At 44.2% G+C, this 10,313-nt stretch overlaps 1 protein-coding gene across 3 annotated transcripts in view; it reads left to right on the top strand.

Annotated features, from left to right (window-relative positions):
* Positions 1–283: 283 nt before the first annotated feature.
* The window catches only part of ELMOD1 (ELMO domain containing 1), a 68,978-nt gene continuing 58,948 nt past the window's right edge, over positions 284–10,313 (top strand). For all 3 annotated transcript variants that reach the window (XM_081799555.1, XM_081799554.1, XM_081799553.1), the window contains exon 1: positions 284–385. The gene's annotated coding sequence lies outside the window, so the exon portion shown is untranslated. The remainder of the gene's footprint in view (positions 386–10,313) is intronic.

Genomic DNA, 10,313 nt, shown 5'->3' with positions numbered 1-10,313 from the left:
GCGGTCCCTCCCCCGGCCCCGCGGCCCCGCGCCCCCGGCTGGGGACTGGGCATGCTCAGTCACCGCCCGCGTCGCGCTCTCAGGGAAGCCTCCGCACGCCCTCCGCGGGCTGCTCTCGGTCGCCTCCCCGCCGCCGGCCGCCCGGGTGCCTCCCGGCTCGCTCCGCTCCCCGCGACCCAGATTCCTGGCCCGCCCCCGCCCCGCCCGCGCCCGCAGCGGGTGCGGCAGCCGCGGCCACCCTGTGCAGCCGCGGCGCGGGGGACGGACGGACCGCGTCCAGCGCCGCCTCCGAGCGCGCAGCCCGAGCGCCTGCGGAGGGCGGGGATGGAGACCCGGCCGCCGCGCGCCGGGACCTGCTGAGCTTCCCGCCGCCGCCGGGGTCCGGGTGAGTCGCCGCGCCTGGGGCCGACCCCGGAGGGGCAGAGGGGCGAGGGGCGAATGCCCTTGGAGAGCAGGGGGCTGGTGACGAGGACGCGGCACCGTGCGAGCTGCGTTGCGTCTGGGGCGCAGCCGAGAGGTCAGGGTTGTGACTAGAGAGGGGCTGGAATGAGAGTGCGCCCTGTCTCGGTGCAGGGCTTCGGGGGGCAACCAGGACCAGGTACCCAGGGTCATCCTTTCCCCCTCCGGCCCCCCAGAACTAACACCCGCGGGGCTGCGGGGCCGCGCGGGAGGCCGTTTGCGTCTCGGCCCGGACGCGGGTCACCTAGCGACCGAACGGGGGCTCTGGAGGAGTCATCCCTGGCAGAGGCCAACATGGGAGGCGGGGACACCGAGGGCGGCCTGGCCCCGGCGAGGGGCCGACCCGGGTCCTGCCCCCCCCCTCCCCGCGCCGCGGCCTTGGGCCCCAGGGGCGGTGCGGGCCTGCGGGGCAGGGGGTCTTCCGCGCTGCGGTCCCCGAGGGGCCGTCTGAGGGGCTCCTGCAACTGCCAGGAAACTGCTCACTTCGAGAGCATCTCTCCTTCCCGGGCAGGTAGAATGAACAGGCGTGTGGGGAGCGACGGGCGGCGGGGCTGCGGACCGCGGAACGGCGGAGTGGGGCGGCGGGCTGCCGTCGCGAGTGCCTTCTGCCCCCGAGCGTGGCTGCGGGCCGCTCCTACTCGGCGTGCTCCTGCTCCAGCTCTAAGCGGCGAGTCCGGTAACACGCCTTCTGAATATTTCAGGAACGACCTCGCAGGCTCGCTTGCTCCAGCTCAAGTTTACCGAGCGTGTTTGTCAGCCCTGCTGCACAGCCGGCTGGAAACCCCGTGCCTTAAGCTTTCCAAATGTCCTCCCTTTCTCGCACCAACCAGGGAAATGCCGCTCCTGACCCCCCGTGAGCTATGGCATGGCCCCGTAAATTGAGTGTGTCATTTGGAGAGCCCGGTTTTGGGCAGGCATCCAGGCATTGTTCTGCATCTCTGCAGTGTGTGCGTGTTGTGCCGGTAGCTCGCTTGACAACCGTCCTTAACCGGAGCTGCCAAAATGGTGGAAAGCAGGTACCGTGCTGGTGTCGGGATAAACGTCTTCATTCATTATCCCCTTGTGACACCGGCAGGTACGGCGGACTTAGTCATTCTCTCCCTAGAAGCTGAAGCTGAGATCAGTCCAGCTGAAAGTCTGAGGAAGGTACACTCCGGTATCCCTCTCCTTAGGGAGGTATTTCTCTCTCCTTGTTGCTTTCGTGGGAATAAGCAATGAGCAGTCACTGTCAAGAACACTGAAAGAGGAACGCATTAATGTGGGAAACTTTCAGGATTGGAACACGCTGTCCCCTTCACTCCCATTGCACCGTCACCGTCGGTAAACCCGCGCACACAGCAGTTAGTACTCTCCCATGGTACTCCTTTGCAGAAGAAACCTGCTTTTTCTTTCCTTACTGAGACAGGTACGCCTTTCAACGACCTGGGAGGAATTCTGTTGACCAAGGTTTCAAGCCTCCAAGATTTACAGGAGACTAAAAGAGGCAACTCTTTCCGCTTTCCAGCCCATTCACACTGATGCTGAAGCGCTTGGGTTTACAGAGGTTTCCCATTTAGGGGCGCCTTCTCCAACAAAGACCCACTGCAGTTACATCACAGCCCCGGCTCCGCCTGCCGGGCTGCTTCTCCCCAGCCTCTGAGTGAGGACAGTATGTCTCACTGTGCTTGATTAATGAAGAAAAGAAAGCCCCAAAATGAAAGACTTACTTATTTTCAATATTGTGTTTTGCTGGCTTAATTGAAAATATTAAATTTTTAAAAATTATTAATTATTAACACATGTAGATAGGACTTGACTCAGGCCTAGTAATAACTGAATATCAGCTTTGTAAGAGATTTTGAGCAACGCTACAGTGTTCTTTCTGCTAAAATTATTAACAGATATTGGAAAGGAGTTATATAAATTAGTAAAATAAATGGAAATTATATAAACAGCATTTCCTAAAGCGTGTTACTGAGATGTTCAGAAGAAACCCAGCTGCAATAAAAGACAAAATCTGCCCAACTGAGAAGTTTGCAGAGCTGGGACACAAACCTCCAAGTGCTCTAAAGAAGCATCTTTAGAATTTTTAAGGAGTCACTGGTTGAACTGTCAGACTTAGCAAGTAAAAATACAGGCTGCCCCATTAAATTTGAATTTCAGATAAACTATGAATAATTGATTTTAGTTTAAGTATGCCCCATGCACTTCTTGCGACATACTTATACTTAAAAAAAATATTTGTTGTTTATCTGAAACTCAGTTTTGATGGAGCAGCTCGTATTTTATCTAGCAACTCTAGTCACTGGAAATTTCTCACTCCTCGTTTCTGGGTCACTTATGGGTTGAAAATAAAGTGGAGCAGGAATCATATGCTGTTCTGCAGACAATCTGGGACAAGCTCATTTCTGGTTCAAGCTATTGAAAATAACTCATGCTTAAAAGTTCGTAGTTTCAGTTCAACACATATTTGTTGAGTACCTCTGCTTGCTAGGCTTAGTGAGAGGTGCCAAAGCTGTGAAGATGAGTAGAGACAGTGTGTGGGGGGGGGGGGGGAGATCTACGTCATGAAACAAGAAACTTGCTACGCCAAGTGGGTCTAGGAGCCAGGGAGCAACACTGAATTCTGCTGGGCAGCTCCAGTCGGGGAGTGAGATGACCAGCACTTTTGAGGGGCCTTGAATAAGAGAGTGAGATCTTATCCTTATTCTGGGAGGAAAACAACCCCTGGGTTTATAGCTAGTGGAGGAGAGCCAGAAGTTGAAGGGTTTTACTTGAAGGCTTCAGTTAGAGGACAGAGTGGCCTGCTGAGGAGGGAAGTGAGAAAGAGATTCAGAAAGAGACTTTAAAGAGTTGCTGATGGGAGGGAGCAGAGATGGGACAAGTGCAGGGCTCGCTAATGGGTGAATGCATCTCATTGCATTTAAAAAAGCAGTTGGTCTGCCCTTTGCCTAATACCCTAAGTCCTGCTTCACTCTTCACGCTACCGTCCTGGTTTCCTCAGGTAAACAGTCATCAAGTAACACTGGAGTATAGCGTTTTATAGTGTTTTGTATGAAAGTAGATGTTTAAGTGTAATATTGAAATGTCTATCAATATTCAGTTGCTTCTGGCATGAACTTCTGAAAAAGGATTAGCAGATGTTTTGGTTTCAGCAGATCTACTGCCTCAAGTAGGAAAAGATACTAACTTGCAATCATTTTCTGATGTTGTCCAGCTACCTTTAAGGAAGCATATTCTGATGGTGGAAAGAATGTAGATTTTACAGAAATAGCACTGTGTGAAAATGACCGACCATATGCTTGTAGTACCAGAGAGTACCTACTCAGAATATTCCAAATGCAACTAATTCCAAAAAATAGCACACCACTTACATTCGTGTCTGAAAACGCTGTGGGTGCCTTCACTATTAATCAGCACAGGAAGTTTCCAGAGAAGTTGAAGATCAAACCAGTACAGCCATGTAGAGAACTCAAAGATTCCGATTTGTCAATCTCAAGCAAAGGACACAGAGTGCCATTCTAGACAGCACTTCTGTCAACAAGTCTAGTTATCTGAGGGACCATCTTCAGAAGAGGCTCATATGTTTGAGTATCCAGATGGTTAAATTTCCACTTCATATTTTTTTTTAAAGATTTTATTTATTTATTTGAGAGAGAGAATACATGAGGGGGGGAGGATCAGAGGGAGAAGCAGACCCCCCGCTAAGCAAGGAGCCCGATATGGGACTCGATCCCGGGACTCCAGGATCATGACCCGAGCCGAAGGCAGTCGCCCAACCAACTGAGCCACCCAGGCGCCCTCATATTTTTTTTTTAAAGATTTTATTTTTTTTATTAGAATAGCGAGAGCAGGAACACAAGCAGGGGCAGTGGGAGAGGGAGAAGCAGGCTTCCTGCCGAGCAGGGAGCCCGATGTGGGACTCGATCCTGGGACTCCAGGATCATGACCTGAGCCGAAGGCAGTCGCTTAACCAACTGAGCCACCCAGGCGCCCTCCACTTCATATTTTATAGTAAGTCTTAAAAATCATAAAAATTACTCTATGCTAAAATGCATAATGAAGTAGTTAATTAGGGTCTTTCTTATCAAAGGATTATCCTTTAAAATAGAGCAAAAAAAAAAAGTTCTATTTCAGGTATTTGTACCGCTCCTCTTTGTAAGTGTCTGCCAAACGTGTCTTGCCTTATAATTCTGATAGATGAGAAAAAAAGTGATCTAGGACATACTGAACTTACTAAAATTTCCAGGCAATTAGACCACAGGTTTTATTTTCAGCAAGATTTCCCATGGATAGGGCTTATTAAAGAAAGGCTTACTGCAATGGTCTCTAATGACAGCTTATGTGCACTATCACCCCGAGAGAGCTTTAACTGAAATTGTGTGCTCGGTTCACATTCTAAGTCCTCAGTAAATACTCTGAATTTAAAGAATCTGAAGACAGTGTGTTCTTGCATCCCAGGAGCTTTGAACCTTCCAGCACACTTACGCTGACCACAAGCAAGTCTTATTTTACATCAGTTTCTGTGCTATAAAATGAAAGATAGGCGCATTTAAAAAAGAAAATTATGCCAACTCCAATCCTCTATGTCTATAAAATAAATGTTAGCTTTTACTACTGTTTTAAGGGATAAATAACTTCATTTTCAGACTTCACTGTCTAACTTCATTAGACAATTTGTATATTGTCTGTGTACTCTCTGCTGTTTTAGACACCATTGAAATAATTCACAATTTGCTCTGTTTCATTTTTTGCTTTTTCGGTACAAAGCAAGATGATTGTGGTAAATGCTTAAGAAGAGCTCATTAAACCCCTTTAAAAAATCAGTCTCAAACAAGCTAATAACTGCAGAACTCAAAGGTCTTTACATAGTTTTCAAATGTAGTTTCCATTTTAACTATTGATATTAGGACTTGGTTAAGGAGTATGCTTCGTATTAAGAGCTTATTTCAGCTGCTATAACTCTCCCTCTTATTCCCCTTGTACAACTACATGGCAAAAAGCTGCTATGTGTTTTGAAGGTTTCATTCATGGTGAAACTAACTATTTATCCCACAGCTGCTTTTTGGCTTAGCAAATATCAATGACGTCATAAACTCTGTCCCCCCCCCTTTTTTTTTTACATCACCAGTTGGCATTATAAATATTTTAGGTGTAAATCGATCCCTGCAATGAATTTACTATACAAGTACATTTCTTCCTTTTTCCTTCAGAAGAAGAATAAGAATGTTCCATGCTTCAGAATTTAGAAGCCAGATTTTCTAAAGATTCTACATTCCAGTAGAACACTTTAATTTTAATTAGATTTTCTTTGGTCTTAGAATCCATTTAAGTTAGCAAAAAAACTTAAAACAATTGTTTTAAAAAAAAAGTTAAATCATACATTCTCTTAAAACGGTAAGCATTTATCAAAGTTGTTTTAATTAAAATGTGCATTATGCTCATCATTAATTTTTAAAGCCTATATTAAAATGCCTAATGTAGAATTTTGACTTTCATATTGACTCATATACAATGTCTACGTAGCCCAATAGTACACCCAGCATATGAAAATCAAGACTTACAAAAGGACTGGGTTATAGTTTTTGCTTCACTGAAGAGTTCTGTGTTGAATCAGAAATTTCTCCTACTGCTCTTTTAAATTGTAGATAACCAAGAGTATTTAAAATAGAGCCAGACCATCAGATTTTTAAATCCTCACAGTCCTTTTGGGACATATCTGTAAACGAGGCTCTCAAATAATCTTTGTGGATGAGATACAGAAATGAGGTCTAGGATGTGGTCTAATAGCTGGGTTGATCAGCTGTACCCAAAGAACGTTCATAGGTGTGGAAGCCAACATAGAGGGTGGTTTGTGTTGGCCTGCTTCAGAGCTCTTGCCTTGACCCTGACATTTCTACAATTTTATCAATGACTCAGGTATACTTAGACTTTATGTATATTAGGTTTGCTGATGATGCAAAGCTCAAAGCACTAGTGAATTTGAATGACAATCCCTATTAAACTTGATATCCCTGAGCCCAGAGCAAGGGCTGAAACTAAGACTATGTTTAAAAAGAATAGATGTTGGCTTCATTTAGGTTCTAAAATCAGTTGCCCAAGGACATGGAATGGAATTCCTAGCTTAACAGTAGTTTGGGTTGTAAAAAATAGTTTTAGGTCACTTGAGTATTAACCAACAAGACAAAAGAAATTAATGCTATCTTTGGTGAGATGCATAGATGAATAGAGTCCATATCAGAAACAAACAATGTAATACACTATACTCAAAATGATGCATTGTGGACCACCTGTCAGGGATGTAACAAGGGGGACTGCCTTTGTTGGTATGGACGCTGGCTCACATGACCTTAAAAGCACCTCTTAAATCTGATTATGCAGTTTAAATTGAGCTCCCAGGCACCTACATGTGAGTCTGCCAATGTTTAACTCAGCCTGATTCAGTAATATTTATGTAACATGTAACTATTATACATCCTTTTGTTGATTTATAGTGAATATCTATCCTTATTCTTTTCTACTTAATGATTATTCCCTAGGTAATTAATCAGTCATAACTTAAAGTAAGTGCATCTATTCTGTGACCACCACTGGGTTAAATTTAAAAGGCTATTTCCAAGTATTCTTTCATTATCTAAGATCATAATTAAAATTCCTAGTTCAAAATGATATGTATTTTGAATAGCCATAAAATAGGCATGTAATATAAAATTGCACAGTACACCTAATCAACTTAGACAAAGATGGAAGGCAAACGTGTTCACTCCGTGTACTCGCTCGCTGTGCACTCCACTACTCTACATTGTGTTTTCACTTTCAAAAGTATTTATAGGGTCAAGTGGACACTTGTTCCTTTTTTTTTTTTAAATGTTTTATTTATTTATTCATGAAAGTCAGAGAGAGAGAGAGAGAGGCAGAGGCAGAGGGAGAAGCAGGCTCCCCGCCTAGCAGGGAGCCCGATGCGGGACTCGATCCCAGGACCCTGGGATCATGACCTGAGCCGAAGGCAGACGCTCAACCATCTGAGCCACCCAGGCGCCCCAACACTTGTTCCTTTTGAACGCTGTCATCTGAACGCCTTTCCCATGTTGGGGGCTCTCCCACATTATGAGGCAGAGCCCAATCCCCACCATAGGAGCTAAAATGCTAGATACATCAGGCTTGCATCCTGGACCCATGACCCAGACTCTGCCCCAGTGGCAGGTGCTCCAGACAGCAACACCCCTTGCCCCGTGCTGGGGGATCAGCGGGGCTTGCTCCAGAGTCTGGACCCGGTGGCAGCAGGAGAGGTGTCTTCACTGAACCCGCTCCATGCCATCATTTTAAGGGTTATTTTTGGCTACATAACCTCTAAACCTAGTTCTCTGGCCCTCCTGGAGAGTCTATAGTTTACCTTCAGAACATATTCCTTTTCTTTTTTTTTTTTTTAAAGATTTTATTTATTTATTTGAGAGAGAGAGAATGAGAGAGCACATGAGAGAGGGGAGGGTCAGAGGGCAAAGCAGACTCCCTGCTGAGCAGGGAGCCCGATGCGGGACTCGATCCCGGGACTCCAGGATCATGACCTGAGCCGAAGGCAGTCGCTTAACCAACTGAGCCACCCAGGCGCCCAGAACATATTCCTTTTCAACTAAAATAGGCAGAGCTAGTTTCTGTTCCTTGTGATAAGAAATCCTGACTGTTAGAGGGTGGAAGTCTGTGCTGATGCGGGCATGTTAGTCGGTCACTAGGACCTACTGAACATGATGCACTCCGAAAAGCACAAAAGGAAATGTTTATTCATTTTCTGAGTATTTTCTTGCTTGGCATTGGACAGAAGAGGCACACGAAGCTGGTGTTTTCAAATTATTGCTGTGGGGACAAGTAGGAGGAGGTTGTCAAACAAGATGGAGACAGATATTATTTTGTGGGTTTACTGATTCTGAAGATTGATTTAGCGTGGGGATAAAGGGTCAGAATAAAAAAGGATGCTCTTTAGAAAAATGCTGTGTTTCATCAATTCTAAGAGGCCATTTTTTTTTCATCTTAACATTTATGAAATTAGGAAACATTGTTAGAGTGTGTCATATTTTAATTGCCACTTTTTTCTCCTAAACCCATCTACTATATTTCACCAAATAAAAGATGTTAGTGATATACACTATTACATGTTTTAACCACTAAGAAACAAGCTCCATAAATATTTTAATTTTTTTTTTGAGAGAGAGAGAGAGAATGTGAGCAGGGGAGGGGCAGAGGGAGAGGGAGAGAATCTCAAGCAGGATCCATGCTTAGCGCGGAGCCCTACGTGGGGCTCCATCTCATGACCCTGAGATCATGACTTGAGCTGAAATCAAGAGTCAGACGCGTAACCAACTGAGCCACCCAGGCGCCCCCTCAGTAAATATTTTTAAATGGCGACACCTAACACCAGATGGAGGCTCTAGAGCATTTATAGTTCTTAAGAGAACTAAGTCAGTCATGGAAGTGGTATGGGTTAGATACCAAATTCCTCTTCATTTTTGTTGTAGTCTCCCAAAGCTGTTAAAGAGTAATAAATTTGCCTCTAACTTCTGTTATGAACAAAGTCAGGTGCTAATCATCTTTGCTTGGCTGTAAAAAAATGCGTCTTATGGTTACAGTGATTCTCAATTTTGTTGAAGGCACCTTTTTTTTTTTTTTTTGGTAAGCTTTTATTTGGAAAATGTCAAATATATACAGAAGTAGACAGAATAGTATAATGGATCCCAATATTCAAAAATCATCAACTCATGACCAGTACTGTTTGATTTTTAACCTATTGTCTGCCCACCCCATTTTATTTTGAAGCATATCCTAGACACATATCATACCATTTGTAAATATTTGTGTATGTTCTGTGAACTATGATGACTTTTCAAAAATACATAATCACAATATCATTATTACATTCCTGAAAAATATATCTATAATTTGTGACATCTTTTTTTTTAATAACAAATTTTGTATTCATTAATTAGGTTTTAAGGTGCTTTGATCTGGAGGTTTTTAAAAAGAAAACCAAATTAGGTCCACTTCCATTTCTACTGGTTTCTTTTTAAGAAATTAATATGATGCTGTAGGTTGTACTGCAGCTTTGGAGTAGTATTGATCTTGACTTTCCATTCTGTAGCTTTCTTATTATTGTGTTTTCCAGTTGAGAATTTGTATAAATATACTGCTATTCTTGCCATTTCCAAAGCAACCTTCAGAAAACTCATATCTATCCCCTTTTTATTTTCATTCCCAAAAGGAGGATTCATAATTACTGTATCAAATGACTTGGACATTCTATTAGATAGTGGGCACACCTACAACGTACCATGTCAGCATGTGTTAACACAAACTCTGCGACTCCCCTGTTGAAGATTTCCAGTGCATCTTCATCTGTGTCACATCCAGCACTCAACCTGCAGCTTATGGCTTAGTCAGATACTGTTCTAGAAGTAGGGTGGGCTTTTTTAATTCGCCCACTTGTTGCAGGCAGTGCTCTGGTTCCTTAAGCCTTAGTTTCTCTTTCATTCTTTCTCTCTTTTCTGTCTTTCTTTCTGTATGGATTCACAGAGTTTAGGGCACTGGACCTCGGGAGGCTGGAAGCACCATCCTCTGTATGTCTTCTTTAAATTTAAGTTTTTGTTTTTATCAGAGTAATATCCACCACTTAAAACATCATATAATTATCTGTCAAGTAATCTGTCAGTTCATTTTTTTCATGAAGACATCCTTTGTTAAGCCCCCATTCACCATCCTCCTGAGAATTCCTTTCACCTTTCTCAAATATGGATCTTCTGATTCCTGGGTCCAATGTCTTCTCATTCTCTACCTTCATTTCAGTGGAATACTTCCTTCAGAAACTCCTAAAAAGGCATGCTTGGGAG

This window comes from Leptonychotes weddellii, chromosome 11 (assembly GCF_054177405.1).
Source record: "Leptonychotes weddellii isolate Sample4059 chromosome 11, ASM5417740v2, whole genome shotgun sequence".
Classification (NCBI taxonomy): Eukaryota; Metazoa; Chordata; class Mammalia; order Carnivora; family Phocidae; genus Leptonychotes; species Leptonychotes weddellii.
Note: the sequence above shows the minus strand (reverse complement) of the source record. Positions and strands in the feature narration are given on the sequence as shown.